Genomic DNA, 17,234 nt, shown 5'->3' on the forward strand with positions numbered 1-17,234 from the left:
CTTCTCAGTCAAGTTATGTGGTAGTGTGGGCTGACCATTAGGCGCAACTGCTCTCAGTGGTGGACTACTTCCTCCTAGGCACAATAATTCTTGGTGTTTTCACTGAAAGATTTGTTACTATTCCTATGAGAATTATTTCAGGAGAAATACCTGGAAATCTGCTGGTTAATTTCTAAAGCATAACTTTTTTTAAAAAGGTAACTTCAAAAGGGAAGTTAGAAATCTAGCAAAAAGTATCACACACCTCTAACGAGAGGGAGATGTCTGAATTCTGGCATTATTAATGAGATAGAAAAGAGCTTTGATTTGATTTTTCTTGTGACTTATTGCGCCATATCACGCAAACAGTAACTATATTGCTTGACAGCATAATTTATAGTGAGGACACATCAAAATTAAGACTTCTGTGAAAGTGAGGAGACACACAAATTGTGCTCTGTCACAAGATGCATCTGAACACAAAACAGCAACTGTCCCTGCAACAGGGGAGGGAGATTTTTCTCCATTTAAAAATGTGCAATGCACAGAAAAAAGGTCATAACTAAATACACCAAAGTCTCCAGACAGGTATGAACTAGATATTTTAATATATAACTACATGATCCAAAATATGTCACAAACAGACTTGAGCAAATACTAATATTTTTATGAAGTGAACATTCATTACTATTTTTAAACCAATTAACACTGAATGCAGTCCTTTTTGTGCTCTGCCAATTCTCTAGCAAATGGAATATTCATGGAAACGGACGCTATACAGTGAATATTTGTAGAAGGCAAACGGTCATTATAGTTACTTGGACTGGAATATGCAAAATTATATCCAGTCAGGGAACAGATGCTTACCAGACAGTTTACAGCCAGCCAAATATAATCAACACAGCTCAGATTCTGAACACCTAGGTCAGGCTGCATAGGCACAATCTACAGAGCAAGGAGAATTCAGCAATATTTTGCCAAAAACAATTTTAAATTTAAATAGCAAGTATATTGTGGCCCGGTTTACTCTTAAAAGTTTTGCAGCATTACCATGTCACTAAGGGGTGTAATTTTATTTCTATGAACTAGGTATGCTGACAAAAGCACTAGCATGGACAATTATATTGGCAAAACAGAAAAGCCACCAAACCTTAGTTACCATTATAGCTTATTTCACATGCTGAACCAGGATAAACTATGCCAGCACACCACCTATTTGGCAGATATAACTAGGAAGGTTTTGATAGAATAGCTATGCCAGTTTAGCTATACTGGCAAAGCTTTTTAAGCATAGACAAGGTTTTGAGAAAATTCCAAGGTGCTTGTGGAACACGAGGTGAAATCTGTTGAATAATTATCCATTGCAAATGATGCACCCCAATCTAATTAGGATTGGGAAGTGTTATTGTTATCATTGGTATTTAGATTAGGAGTTGTTCATAGGTTAGGACTGCAAGTGTAAACATTCAGGAGCACTGGGAATAGTGGCAGTTCTATAGTCCTCTATCAGAGCGGAGAGAAAAGCAGGAGCATAATGGGGTTCCCACTTACCAGTAGCGTGCCTCCTTGCATTTAGGCCTGGGAACATAGTCCACTTCTCTGGGTACCCCCTCACTACACACCTCTTACTTTCCAGTGGTCTTTCTTCTAGCAACTTGACCTCTGGCCAGGTCACCATTTAGTCCACCCCTTCCAAGGTTACAGGTCACATAGCTTTTGTGAAGTTGTCCTATCTCCAGATAGAATTCAGCCCCAGCTTGGGGCTCTATGCCACTATACCCCAGCTGGCAGGCTAACACAGACCAACCCATTACACCGGTTTTCAGCCTAGGGATCCTACAGCCAACAATCCAGGTAAATCCCAGTGCAAGTTATGTTTCCTGGGCTCTTTCCTACCCAGTCTCTCTATCTTCTTGCCTGTTTCTGGGTTTACCACTAGAGTTTACTCTAGTCTCCACGGCTCCTCATAGCCTCTTACCAGACTCCTTACTCCCAGGCAGGACCCCAGGGCTTACTCTCCCCCTGGGCTGCCTCCTTGTTACTATTCTCCACCCTCATCTCAAGGAATAACAAGAGCCACCTTCTGCTACAGCCCCCTTTCAGCTTCTTGGCTTTATAGGTCAGTCCCTGTCCTTCCCCAGCTGGGCTTCACTTGCAATTAATCCCTCTCATAGGTGACACCAAGTCCCTCATTAACCACATCAGAGCTATAGAAGGATAGCCATTCTAAAAGACTCACTGCTACTGGATGGGAGGTCTCATCCATTGGCCCAGATTGTTAGGAAATATTCGAACCCTGCAGAAAGCTGTGGTGCTTCTGCTGGCTCTTTGTAGTCACCAGGATGTAAAACAGGGGAGACTGGCTCTTTAAGGGGCTAGGCGAAATTAGATACTGGAGGAAAACCCCAGAGACAGCCAAATTCAGAGAAGACACTTACGCTGAGCCCTATTTCATGCTTTTGCATTTGAGTTTCCAATACAGCCAATCCCAATGAGGGTGGTGATTTTGGATACAAACACAGGGTCTGTGTGCTCTGTTAAGGACAGAGTTGGAATCAGATAGTTTGCACCCATGTTGTCCAACTTCAATTTGGTAGCCTTTTAAAAAACAATAAACATTTACATAGCAGTTTTTGTCCGCAAATCTCTATACAAACATCAGCAAATTAATCCTTACTATGCCTTGTGAGACAGGCAAGTATTTAACCCATTTTACAAATGGGGAATCTAAAGCAGATATATTAAGTGACCTACCCAAGGTCATAGCAGGAGTTAGTAACAGAGCTAGGATTAAAATGAAGTATAGCAAAGAGCTGTGGCCACCCTCGGAGTTTGATAGTGAGGTGCAGCCAGCTGCCCCCTGGTGGTATGTCCATAACTCCTAGGGGTGGTGCTTCTAAAACTACCTATAGTCTTGTACTTCACCATACCAGCAACTAAACTATGCTTGTAGACAGTACTAATCAACCGCCAGAGCTGTGCTGAGCCCCGTTTGCCCTTTCCTCCAACCAACAACCTCTCTTCATTGAAATCCGTACTAAAGACCCACTTCTAAAGAGATAGCTAGAAGAAACTATGTATCCTTATTTACACATTAACACTCCCCACATTTTGCTCCATCATGTAGACTTATCTATGCTGAATAATCACATAATATTAATGCTGTAATCAGTGTATTTCCTCCTGCTACTTGTGAATGTTTTGTTTCCCTTTCATTGTGTCTAATCTAGAATTAGTCTGTGGGCTCTTCAGGGCATGGACCACATGGTACGGTAAGGGCCCCTGGACACTGTTAAGATGATGGTGATAAATGTGCTGGAAGTATGCCTTGGTAATTAACTATCACTACTTCTACTTACTGGATAATGAAAGGCTATTTATGTTGGGTCTTATCCCTTAAATAACTCACAGGGTTTTGACACATCTTGGAGTGATCAACTGCTGAGTGCATTGATTTTCTTCCACCATTGATTCTGAGTAACAGGCATTTTGTAGAATTGTTCACACATATCCAGGGCACAAGCTCCACTTCATTTTCACACTCTGAACCTGAGCAGTTCATCAGAGTCATTATGACACAAGAAAGAGGCACATACTATATCAAACATTTCCTGTATGTATAAAAGGACTTTTCAAATGGATTTCTGTCATAAGCAAATGCAGCTCCATTAAGATATATACGCACATGCATAAATATTAAAAATTACAAAACCAGAACAATAAACTCTATAATAGACTTCTGGAATTACAGAAATTGTTTGATCCAGGGAAAGTCTATAAGGAAACTAACAGGAATAAAATTTTGTATTTAAGATACCAAGTGCCACCAAGATTACCTGCTTACAAATGAATTACTATCTTTCTTATAAATTAAGGGCATTGCAGTTTAACTATCTAATGAGCTGGCCAAGATTTTTTTCCTGTGTCAGTTTAGACACAGTAATAAAGATCACATCAAAATAATAAAATGGTTTATGAAATGCAGCTACTGTCTGTTCTACATTTTTATTTTTAAGTAAACTTGTGCCAAAAGAAAATCTTACAGAGCCAGAAAGTCTGTATGAAATCATTTATTACCCCCCAAATATGTACTGGAAAGAAATTAACTTCTGAACTTTCACTAATATTTAATATGGCTCCCAAAAAGAACAAGTTTATTGTTCACAGGCCAGCACTAAAAATGTAATCAATTCCAATTTATAAAATATGCTTTGATCATAATTATTACATCTCTGAATGAATTATAATAAAAACTCTTTAGAAAAGAGACTGCAAGTGGATTTTTCTAAAGTAAGACCAAGAAGAAGAAAAAAGCACCAGTTAGCTTCCAAGACAGGGATTGCGTTTGATTTTGCACGCACTAACAGTGAATGCAATAAATCGTCTGTCCCTCAAATCAGACATTCCAATACTCTATCACTGACCAAAGTCAGATCTCAAAAGGTTGCAGCCAGAGAGCCTGGTTTCAATTCATCATTACAAGTAGTAGAAAATATATAAATAAATTTTTATAAAAAATGTACTGAACTGAAGATGATGAGATCAGCCTTTTAAGGTCTTTCATGTGCTGTGCAGCATAAGGCTATTTTAACAGCTGTGGTTTTAAAAACATAAATTCAGTCTGTCAGCTGCCACTTTGAAAGTGACAACGTGAGCTTATTGCAGTCTTCATTGGTGAAAATGAAACCACTAGTTCAGCAGTATAAAATCAAAATACACAAATGAAAGAGAGGGTGAAGGAAGCACCAGTTTAATTCAAATTAATTGTTTAATTAACTAAATTCGTATTCCAAAACCCCCAAATGCTAGAGCAATCGCTGGGAGTCTACAGCACGTAAGCAATGTTCCTTCTTTCGGGAATGACCCATTCTTGGCAAAGCTAAGTAAAGGTAAGGTAGGAGGGTGTCTTCATCACTCGCTGACTTTAGTGGGAGTGATGGATAGGATTGCCACCCTGGAGGTATGGCACACAGCTGGCAGAGTGTACTGAGCACCCTTACAGATTTCCCAGGACAGCTTCCTCAAAAAAGGGACAGTCCTGGGAAAACCTGGACAGGTGGCAGTCCTAATGATGGATGCTCAGCATTTAACAGGAGGTGCTTTGCTGGATCAGACCTACATGCAGAGATTGTACAAATATATAATTCAATCAGATTAAGGCTCAGATTCTCCAAATGCTTACACCCTTGGTTAGACTCCCTGAACTCATGGAGGACTTACTAAACCATGTATTACTGGTTCAGATTTTTAACAAAACTGCTTCAAAAAGTAATTTATTTCAATACAAATTAAACCGACACACAATGAGACATTTTTACTCTTATTACCAGCTGTAGGTAGTGATTTTGCTATTACAGTTCTTTCCAACCCATTTCTAAATCTCAGGACATCTGCTCTAAGGAAGTACCCAATGAGATTTGTGTGATCTAATCATTATATAGAGGTAATTGTTTATACAGAAGCTATACCTTTGTAGAATGCAATATTGTCATATAGCTGCATGAAGGGAATTAGCTCCATTAATCTTCCTGTCTGAATGATGTGTTTTGTGAAGGGTTTTGCATATATACATATTGTTATTGATTGGGTAAAACCTCTTTGAAATGGGGGAATGTTACTGCCCCACTTCAATTAATATAGTTGTAAGAAGCCATTATGTTCTTTTATGTAATCTTCACTCCAAACACAGGTACATGTAAGGCACATGTGGGTGAAAGGGTTTTGCTAGCTATAGTTTTGTGTGTCCATGAGAGAAACAAAATAAAAGACCAGAGACTCTGAGAGGGAAGGCACCAAGAAGCAGTAGGCACAGACAGAACAAGCACTGGGAACATGGACCTGTGAAAAGCGAGAGAAAGGTTTGGGACCGAGTGCTTGAGGCAAGAGGATTGGAGTTATGAGCAAAGAAACTGTCTCCAGTTATTTGTGTTCAAGGAAACAAGACTTTGTACAGTCTTTGTAAATAAGCAGGATTCCATTGAACATACCTGACTTCATTATCAATTTATCCTCCCAATGGAAACAATCTACAGGGCCCCAAACTTTGGCTCTCCGCTTGGGACAAAAAAGGGGTAAATTATAAAGATATAATAAGTAATTTATAATAAAACACTTTAGTTGTTGCTCCATTGATGTACTGGGTAGAGTCCTTTGTTAACATCACACTACCACACTGAAAAGTGGTTTTGGTTGATTTCCCTGTCTATCATAGCAATACATCATCCATGTCACAGATTCCTTTTATCCATGGGAACCATAAAAATGATTCTAATAAGAAAATATTTTTGCCTTTGGAACTGACAGGAGTGCACTAAATAGCAGGGAAAATGCTATAAGCCCATTCTCCTCCAAACCACACAGGTTGAACAATCACTGTACCAGCACTAATCTCACGATACTTTCTAGGATCAAAGTATAAATATTTCCAGCAAATGTACTTACCACAAGTTTGTCTGCTCAGTGGTGTTGACTTCTTTCTTGGCTGTGAAAGCATTATCCTTGAAATAAATTAATATATTCCCATGTAATTTCTCCTTCTTCTCTGTAACACATGGATCCTTGCATAGGATTTAAAACACAGGTTAAGAGGGAAATTTTGCCCATTATTAAAGCAATCACTGGACTATTCCAATACAAGTAGTCTGGCTGTTTAAAGATGTGCATCCTTATTCACCACAGTATTAAATGCTCCACTTTCATGCACAAAGCAAAATTCAAAGGCTACATTTTTATTTCTTCTGATCATCCCAGGCAGAAATGAACTTCCACAGCAAAACAAAGTCCTGATCCTGAAATTGACTTCATGGGAAGATGGGGACCTCCATTGTGTGAAGGGTTAAGTTGCTGCTGGCACTGCCTTATGGCCAGGCATGGCATAGCATGTCTCTCCCAACTGGGTGTCTCCTGCCAGTGGCTGCTCTGCTTCTGTGACAGCGGTTCTCTAACTGTGGGTCATGACCCCAAAGTGGGTTGCGCTGACTTAGACTTGTTGGGACCTGGGGCCAAAGCCAAAACCCTGAAGCCCAAGCTCCACCACCCAGGGCCAAAGCCGAAGCTGGAGGGCTTCAGGCCTGGGCAGCGGGACTCAGATTACAGGCCCTCTGCCTGGGACGTCGGCCCCCCCGACCAGGGGAGTGGGCTCGGGCTTTCACATTGGCCCCACCACCCAGGACAGCGGGGTTCAGGCAGGCTCAGGTTTCGGTCTCCCCGCCTGGAGTCATGTAGTAATTTGTATTGTCAGAAGGAGTCACGGTGCAATGAAGTTTGAGAACCCCTGTTCTATGGTGAATGGCCTAGTCTGGTGACTTGGTCCTCCAGCCAGGTCACTTTAAAGTCTCTCCCCTTCCAGGGTAGTCCATGAACAAAAAGCAAGGGGAATTAACACAAATAAACAGAGTTAATAAGAAACAGAGGGGAATAATTCCTTCTCAGGGTGCATCAGGATCTGCCCCTTCCTTCCCGCAAGGAGGGGTCTTCAGGCAGGGCATTTGGGAAGCTCCTGCCTTCAGTCAGCCCTTTCTTCAGGAGTTGAAGGCTGAAGGTTTATTTTCTTCCTTGGTCTGCCAGCAAGTGAGCTGCTCTGCTCCTCTCCCCTTTTAAGCTCCTGCTCCTGCCTGTGCATGCCTTGCAGGTGTGGCAGGGCAGAGTTGGCTGAGCCCAGAGCAGCTCCTTAGTCCCTTGTTGTCCTGTGTAGGGTTTGTATACCCCAAAATTATGCCCTGCCCCTCAAGATGGAACCTGGGAACTAGGGCCAACAATCTGCTGCTCCCCCTTCCTTGGGGGGAAAAATCAGAATTTTGGTGAGCTTTTCCCACTTTATGCTGAATTTGGAAGGTGTACGCCTGGAGGAACAGATACCAGCACATAATTCAGGAGTTAGTGTCTTTCATGGTATTTAACCACCTTAATGGTGTCTGACACATGCTGAGTTTGAATGGATTTCCCAGGAGGTAATATCAGAGAGTCCACAACCCATTTCACAGCCAGTCCCCTCTTTTCTATCACAGAATATGCCTGCTCCTGAGGGAACAGTTTGCAGCTCCCTTAGAGAACAGGATGTTCCTCTCCATTTGTTTTCTGGGACAATATTGCATCTAGTCACACTTCTGAGGGATTGGTTTTCAAAATGAACTCTTTTGAGAAGTCAGGACTGAACAGGACAGGCTTCTTGCATAGGTGGTCTTCCAACTTCTCAAACGCCTTTTCGCAGGTCTTGGACCAATCAATCTTCTTGGGCTACTGTCCTTAATAAGGCTATCATTGAAAAGCTGGCATGAATCAGCAGCAATAACCTGCGAGTCCCCACAACCTTCTGACTTGTTTCTTCATAGTTGCGGTAGGGCATGCTTTGAGGGCCTGGACTTTGTCCACAAAGAATTGGACCTGACCCTCCCCTGGTAGGTGGTTTCTTCTTCCCCTTCTTTTCCTACACTTTGCTGGATTTGCAGTTAGCCAGTGAGGTTGGCACTTGGGGCCCCAACTCTAGCTCAGGTGAATAAGGAGTGATAAATAAGTTCTCCCACTGCTTCCATGGCTTCAGAAGGTTAATATGGAAGACATGGGTGAGCTTCCTCTTGTTGGGCTGGCTGATTTCATAGTTAACTGGCCCAACTTGGCAGACTACTTCGCATGGCCCTTCCCATTTAGCAGCTGACTTGGGCTCTGCATTTGGAAATAGATGTAACAATACGCTCAGTTTAAATATGCACCTCTTTGTTATAAGCTTGTTCCTGGGCCTGTTGAGCACTGAGGTTTTCTTTGGCAAAGGTCCCTAGGGTTTTGAGCCTCTCCTGGAGCTTCAGTACATACTACACAACTTATTCTGTCATAGGAGCCAGTTCCTCCCATATCTCATGGACCATTTTTGTATTGTCAGAAGGGGGTCACGGTGCAATGAAGTTGTCAAGAGGGGTTGTCTCTGATATAAGAGTTTAAATGGGGAGAATCCTGTAGATAATTGGGGAACTTCTCAAATAGCAAACAACATTGATGAGGGTCCTCAGCAATAAACTTTTTAAACATCCCTTTCAGGGTACAGTTGAATCATTCAACTAGACCATCCATTTGTGAGTGAGAGACAGACTTACATTGAGTCTTTATTTTGAGTTCATCACACACCTCTTTCAGCAGCTGAGATGTCAAGTTGATACCTTGATCAGTGAGTATCTCCTTAGGTACCCCTATTCTGGCAAGGACTTTTAGCAGTTCTGCTGCAATAGTCTTTGCATTGGGGGCACATGTTGGGATTGCCTTAGGATAGCAGGTGGTGTAATCAACTACAACTAATATGTTTGTCCTCTGCTGCACTTGTTTCTAAGGGCCCAGTGAGGTCCATCCCAATCCTTTCAAGTGGGATGCCTACACAGGAAGTGGAACTAGAGGGGGTTTTGTCACACCTTTAGATCCCCAGTCAGTCAGTCTTTCTCCAGCTGGAACAGGCGCTCTGCCAGGAGCTCAAATTGAGGGTGCTGCTCTGCTTGTTGTAGGTCTATCACCTCCCCATTAACCACCAGCTGTTGGTCAAAAGCCTGGCTCAAGGTTTCATCTTCCCTCTCATCCTTGATGAAGTCAGTCCCTCTGGTTAGGCTGTCCCCCTCTTGTTGGGGTGGGGGACAATATCGCTTAAATTGTTAGGTGACTCTTCTGGGGGAGCTTCACCTTGGCTAGATCCTCCGTTTCCAAGGTGCTGCTCCTCACCTACATCTGCCAACATCACAGGTTTTGAGATCCTGTCTCCCACGACCCTCTCAGTTAATCCCTCTTGGGCTAGTATAAACCCTCTCAGTACCTCAGAGAAATGTTCCCAATCCTGACCCAAGATAATGGCATTGGCTCATTTTGAGGCCACCCCTACTACAAGGGACTTGGTGTTCTCCCCGACAGGCTACTGCATTGGGATAGGGTTTAATGTGTCTGTGAATACACTGTAGAACAATAGTCTTCTCGGGACCCTCAGTGTTTGGGATTAAGTCAATGTGGATTTTGTAAATTGTAATTATGATTCATACCTTGTCACAACAAATCTAGATTACTTCAATGCTGCAATATGTTTCATTTGGGACTAAAGCTGGTTGGGAATTTTCTGTCAGAATGATGCTTCAATGGAAAATGCAGCTTACACAAAAATCTTCTATGGGAACATTTTGATTTTACTGAAAAGTTTAATTGAAATGAAATATTTCATTCAGAGTTGGTTTGATCCAAATCATAATATTTTGTTTTTTTTAACTGCCCCAAAATATTTCATTCGAATCGGTTCTCAAAAACATTAAATTACATTTACCTATGGTGCATTACCCTATGGAGTTATGGTTCCAGGCCCCATTCTCTATTGGCTGGGCTCCCAGGAGAAGAAATAGTTATTTACTGTAACTGTGGTTCTGCAGTATGTGATGCAGATATGTATTCTACTTAGGTATGTGCACGTCCAGTGCACTAGAGCTGGAGAATTTTGTCTACCAGTATCCGTAGGAGACAGCACTCATGGTTTGAGGCCATAGCCCTTTCTCTGGCTATATGAGGTGGCACTACCTTGACCTCCCTTCAGTTCCTTCTCACCGAATGCTCAGAGACTAGCAAAGGAGATAGAGGATGGGTCATGGAATACACATCTGCATTACATCTCAAAGAGCCAGAGTTACACTAAGTAGCCGTTTCTTATTATTATTAGAGTAGATGCAACGGCGTATTTCACTTAGGTGGCTCACAAGCAGTGTCACTAGGGGGTGGGGCTCAGACTCAGTTTTAACAAGAACTGCAGGACTGCCTTCCCAAAGTTTGCATCTGCTCTGAATACCGCAGTAATGGCGTAATTGATGACCATGTGGCAGCCCTTCAAATGTCCAATATTGGGATATCACTTAAGAATACCATTGGTGTAGCAGGCACTCTTGTAGAATGAGCATGCATCCATTGAGGGGGCATAGTGGAAGCTATTTCATATGGAGCCTTGATACAGTATGTTATCCACTAAGAGATCATTTGTTAAGAGACTGCCTGTCCCTTCATACAGTCTACATACACCATAAACAGATAAGTTGAAGCACAAAAAGGTTTAGTCCTGTCCAGGTAGGTTAGATATCATCTGACATCTAATGTGTGAAGGCAGTCCCTCTGGGGATGAATACAGCTTAGAAAAAAAACAGGGTTAAATATACTGTCTGGTTCACATGAAACTGAGAGACCACTTTAGACAAAAATTTGGAATGTGGCTGCAACATCACTTTGTCTTTGGAGAACTGCATATGAGGTGGCTCTGCCATCAATGCCTGCAACTGTCATGCTCTCCTTGCAGTTGTTATTGCTATCAGGAACAGAGTTTTTTGACACAAGAACGGAAAGGGACAGGATGCCACAAAAATGTGGCACAAAGGAACCAGTTCTCACACCAGCAGATTGAGATGAAGAATTCCTTTTAAGTATCTTGATACCATGGCATTGGAAAATATCAGTCTGCCATGAATGGGTGGATGATCTGCTGAGATTGCTGGCAGATGCACCTTCAATGAGCTCAGCATAAAGCCTGAAGACGCAGCTAGTACTCCAAGATGGTCTAGATGTGAGCCAGAATCTGCTAAACTCTGAGCGCCATTGACCACATTGAAAACCGCTTCCATTTTGCTGAATAGACCATTCTGGTAGAGGGCTTTCTACTATGGAGTAGAATGCGTCGAACAGCCACTGAACATTGCTCTTCCTTCTCATTCAACTATGGAGCAGCCACACAGTGAGATGCAGGGTGCTGAGCATGGGATGCAAAGTGTGACTGTGATTTTGTTTGAGCAAGTCTGGATGAAGAGGACATGGGAGTTTGAATAGACAACACAAGAAAGTTGGAAAACCAACACTGCTGGGGCAATTAGGTTCAGCTTGGCCCGATCTGCTTTCAGCTTGAGGATGACCTGTGGAATGATCGGGATCAGAGGAAAAGCATAGAGGAGAGCTGATTGCCAACTGAGGTGGAAGGCGTTCGTCAGAGAGCCCAAACTGAGGCCCCCGCAAGAGCAGAATAACCTGCATTTCCTGTTGTCCCTTGTAGCAAACAGGTCAGTTATCAGGATGCCCCAAGCCATGAAGATGACTTGCAGAACACTGGTCTTCAGAGACCACTCATAACTCAGGGAAAAATTCCTGCTGAGATGGTTCGTGAGGTGATTCTGGGCCCTGGGCAAGTGATACTCTCTTTGATGCAAAACTGCCACAGCCTGATTGCCTCTTGGCAGAGCACCCTGCAGTGTGCTACCCCTTGCCTGTTCACATATTACATTGTGGTGGTATTGTCGGTAAGTATACAAACCACTGGGCCCCTAATGTGGTCTAGAAAAGTGTGACAGGCATTGTGGCTGGCCTGAAGCTCTGGCACACTGATATGCAGTGAAGCTTCCTGCTCCAACCACAGACCATGAACCTTCAGCAACCCCAGATGTGCTCCCCAACCCATTAGGGAAGTGTCAATGACCACAGTTCTGGTTGGTAAAGGGTTTAGTGAAGGGACTGCCCTGACATACATCTCCCTGAACCATCCACCATTGCAAAGAGTCCAGGATCAATGGAGGGAGGCAGACCAACCAATCCAGGGGGTGAAGGGTTGGAAGGTAAATTGTCCTGAGCCACATTTAAAGAGGGCAAAGGTGCAACCTGGCAAATTGAACCGGCTTTGTGCATGCGGACACATGGCCCAAGAGCCTCAGGCACATGCAAACTTCTCATGAACGGTTGAGATTGCAGACTGAGACGAAGCAGGTCCCTGAACAGGGGTGGGGGGAAATGAGGAAATAGAAGTCATGACTGGGCTGCTGCTCTGGAGAAAAGTCCAAACCGGCTTCTGGGATGGTGGTAGTGGGGGGGTTGCGGGAGGGAGGGTTTGTTGACTAGGCAAACCCAGAGCCCAAATGGCCCCCTCTCTAGGACCTGTGCCCTTTTCTAGGGTAGTCCCACTGTCTCGTAGGAGGGAAATATTGCCCAAAGGGGCCCTGTGGCCAGTATTGCTGCTGGTGCTGCAGCTGACTGCTGAAATAGAGCCTTTGCATGGTTGGTGCATACACCCCTGAACAACATAGGGTACCCCTAGAGTCCTTGAATGATTGCAAAATTTCATCAGTTTTGCCCCCCAAAAGTACTCTACCATTGAAGGGCAAGTCCTCTAAAGCTCGCTGCACATGGGAAGCACTGCCCAAAGTCTGCAGCCAGGACACCCTTCTCATGGTCACTTCTAGGCCATCATTCTGGCCAAAGTGTCTGCTATATCAAGTGTGGACTGCAGTAACATCTTGGCCACAAAGGAGCCTTCAGCAATAAACACCTAAAATTCCTCTTTGGAGGCTTCAGGCAGTTGGTCTGTAAATTTAGACATAGCCATCCAATTTACAAAGTTGTATTTGGATAACAATATCTGCTGAAAGAAAAGGAGTACTTGTGGCACCTTAGAGACTAACCAATTTATTTGAGCATAAGCTTTCGTGAGCTACAGCTCGCTGAATATCTGCTGGTTCACAATCCACATTTGAAGGGAAGAGGAGATGTAGATCTTTCTACCTATTAAATCCTTTCATTTTGAACTCCTTGTCTTTAGGGGTGGACTTAAATTTGCCGTTCTGAGCTCTGTCATTCACTGAGATTACAACCAGGGAATTAGGGGCCAAGTGGGAGTAAAACCCCTCAACTCCCTGCATTGGTTCAAACTAGCATTTCTCCAAACGCTTTGCCATAGGAGCCAGTATGCACCAAAGAACCTTTGCAGGCTCCAGTAGCTTATCATACACTCTCCCTGGGGAAGATGGCTGCAGGATGTCCAGTAGCTTATGGGTGTTCTACTGCAGGAACAACACCTGGATGTCCAGGGAAGCAGCTACATGCTTCAAAAGATCCTTGAAATCCTCAAGCACTGATGGAGAGGAAGAGCCAGGCACCACAAATTGTCTGGGGACAATGAACAGGCCATCAACTGCGCCAGTGATGGGTCCTGGTCCCGAACACGTGGACCTAGATGGGACAGCTCTAAAGGCTTCATAAAAGGAAGGACAACCAGTGCTTGAGCTTGCAATGGGTCGACAGCCCCAGCCATTGACATGCCTGGAGATCTCGCCTTAGAATGGGATGAGGACTGTGACCTCTGCCATAGAGGAGCATCCCATGGATTCCATAGGGGCCACGGAGTATAGGGGTAAGGTATTGGTGGCCAGTAGGTGCCAGGCCAGGGTCCTTTGTCCCTACAGTGGGAAAAGTGCCAATCTCAAGACCAGTGCTGCTCCATGAACTGTCCCAGGTATGGGTCAGGTGATGGAGAGCAGAAGGAGCATCCCCACCTGGATGCCAAGGAGTCTCCAGTTTCAGAGAATACAGGTGGAGTCAGCCTGAAGGCATGAGCAACTAGTCTGACTAATCCATTTCCCACAGCAAGGCAGGGACTGGTGTCAATGGTGGAGATGGCACAGCCAGCACTGAATAAGGCCCAGTTATCTCTGGTACCAGGAGCAGTGTTGGTACCAAAGTTGGCAGCAGTACCAATGTTGCTGACAATGCCAAGGTGGAGGGCGGGGAGTGTTGCCATGGTAACATCAGCACTGTGAAGTGCAGCAGTGCTGAAGAGTTTCCTGGTATCAAGGAGGTCCCTTGTGCCGAGCTCAGCACTGGCCTCACTTCCACAGTCTGTGGCAAGGGAATATCGGGATGTGGTACTGACAGACCCGAAGGTTCAACAGTGCTGCCAAGCATTGAGGCTGAAGATGCCATAGCCCTGGCAAAGTACTGGACCAAAGGAGAGCTTGAGATGGAAAGGCAGAGGAGGTTCACCACTGCCTGATATGCCAGCAGTGTGGAAACAGCCATTGCCAGCATCGGTACTGGATCAACAGGTGCCTTAGGGATGGAACTGGAATCAGTGGTACAGGATCTCCAACACTCCTATCCCATACCAAGAAGTGATTAGAAAGACCTGCTCCATCCTATAGCTGTATTCTTTCTGGAAGAGGAAAAAGCGCCCCCATGAGGCCTGGAGTGACCCCAGTTGGTCTTATCAAAACTTTTCCTCTGCACACTCAATGAGAAGTAGCTTCTTTGCCTCTCCAGAGAGGCGCCAGTTGCAGAGTGTGAGCCAGTACCATGCACTGAGGTTGATGGTGACCTTCGATTTGATGTAGGCTTTGGTGCTGAGAAAGGCGTCATGGACTGCTAAAGAAGTTGCTGCTTTAGGCAAAGGCCAAGGTCTCTAGCCACCTGAGTCCATTTTGTGAATGATTTACAAATCAAACACCACTCTTTGATGTGAGGGTTGTTGTCAAGGATTGCCCCTCCACACGACAGACAATTTTTGAAACCTGGTGAGGGCATCACCAGGGAAAACACTGAAGTGAGCTAACTAACTAACACTAATGCTAAGGGTACTTCATAAATAAATGCAATTAGAACAATTAATTCAAAACCTGCGGCATTGTGAGGTTAAGAACCACACAGAGCTCCAACTCCAGCCATGGGCAGTAAGAAGTAACTGTGGTGGGCAGGGCGAAGTGGTGCTGCCTCATATAGCCAGGGAAGGGGCTATGACAATCAGGCGAGATTGCTGACTTTTACAGGTATTGCTAGGCAAAATTGTCTAGCTAAGTGGAATACACAGCTGCATCTACTCAAAGAAGAACTACATCTCCCATAATGCATTTCCCCTGAGCAGTGCATCATGGCAGTTACATGACTATATGTGCAGTATAGAAGATGTAGTCCAACCAGGGAGCATGGCCCATAGGAGAGAATGGGGGCCAGAACAACACTTCAGTTAATAGAATATGGAAATGAACTACATTTCAACATTGAACCGCAACAAACCAAGACAAAACATTTCTAATTCAAAGTGTTGAAATGTTTCAGCTGAAAATATTGAAAGGAAACATTTCTGAATCAAAAGTTTTTGGAATTTCCACTCAATAGCAAATTTTGACTGTTTCAAGTTTTCATCCCATTTCAGGACAAAAAACAAATGTTGAAATGTTGGAATTTCCTGAGATGCAAATTCCAAATTTCACTCAGTTCTTCTTGGGGCTATATCATAAATCCATTTGAAAATTGAAGCTGGTTCAGAGCACAGCAGCCTGCTAGCTAAGCAAGGTCTCTCATCTATCACAGCTGTGCCTTGCAATTTGCACGGGCTTCCTGTGGGTTTTTCGGTGGAGTTTAAGGTGTTGGTTTTGACCCATAAAGTACCTAATGGCTTGCGATTTGCCTACTAGAGAAACAACCTGTGCCATTCTGCCACAGCTGAGATCAAAAGGTAGAGACACCCTAATACAAAAGAAAGGGAGAATCTGGTAGAACTTTCTCTGTGAGGACCCCTCTGCTTTGAAAGATGCTGCCTGGATCGATGTTGGGTCCAATCTTATTTAAACTGCAATTCTACTGTAAAAGGTCACCATGTAAAAATAGCACCTTTCCATTCAGCAACCTACTTCTGTTGTATATTCAGATTCATATTTGCTGTTATGAGTTATCCCAGTAGTATGCTTTGTTGCTGTAAACCATGCAAAAACAGCACAACCCTGGGAGAGATTTTTTTTGTATCATCAACAGAATCGTTTTTGCAGATTTTTTTTTGCATCATCAACAGAATTGTTAACTAATCTCCATTTGCCTGGCCATCTGTACAAATCATTGTTTTCAAATTATATGCTAAAATACACCTGTGCAATCCCACTGAAGTAAATTAAGAGCAGTATTTAACTTGAAGAATCTGTATTATTGGTGATTATGTATGGGCTAGAGAGAACAGTGTTAGACTTAAATATCTGAGGTTGAGTCTGGCAGTTAGAAAAATCACCTTTTTATTGGGACACTGAGTACATTTGATATGGAAATCCCTGAGAAAACACCAAGCATGGAACCTCACAATATTATTTTATGGTCATCTTTCAGAGTAGAACTGAACTATAATATCTTCATTCTGATTCTGTAAGAGGAAACAAGGATCATGTCAATTAAATTAATTGAAGTTACTAAATTATAATAAAGAAATCATATAAAAAGATTTAAAGAGGTTACAAATAATGCTGGTCCAAACTTTTCTGACTGAGCAGTTTTCCATTAGAAAATGCTGATTAGATTAAATTGAAATGTTTTGTGGGAACACATCAATTTTATCAATATTAATTCAATAGAACTGAAATGCCACATTGACTTGTATGTTATATTGTATATTATACTTTACTATAAAAGTTGAAACGTAAAAAATTATGATATATACTATATGATAGTCAAAACAAAGTATAAACAAA

At 43.2% G+C, this 17,234-nt stretch overlaps 1 protein-coding gene across 6 annotated transcripts in view; it reads right to left on the reverse strand.

The window, feature by feature from the left end:
• The window catches only part of C2H8orf34 (chromosome 2 C8orf34 homolog), a 394,188-nt gene that overhangs the window by 100,733 nt on the left and 276,221 nt on the right, over positions 1-17,234 (reverse strand). Inside the window, exon 15 of one of the 6 annotated variants that reach the window (XM_073330915.1) lies at positions 16,874-16,909. The exons of the other annotated variants lie outside the window; for them this stretch is intronic. The gene's annotated coding sequence lies outside the window, so the exon portion shown is untranslated. Of the gene's footprint in view, positions 1-16,873; positions 16,910-17,234 lie in introns of those variants that run through there. 6 annotated transcript variants of the gene reach the window in all.

Source organism: Lepidochelys kempii, chromosome 2 (genome assembly GCF_965140265.1).
Source record: "Lepidochelys kempii isolate rLepKem1 chromosome 2, rLepKem1.hap2, whole genome shotgun sequence".
Classification (NCBI taxonomy): Eukaryota; Metazoa; Chordata; order Testudines; family Cheloniidae; genus Lepidochelys; species Lepidochelys kempii.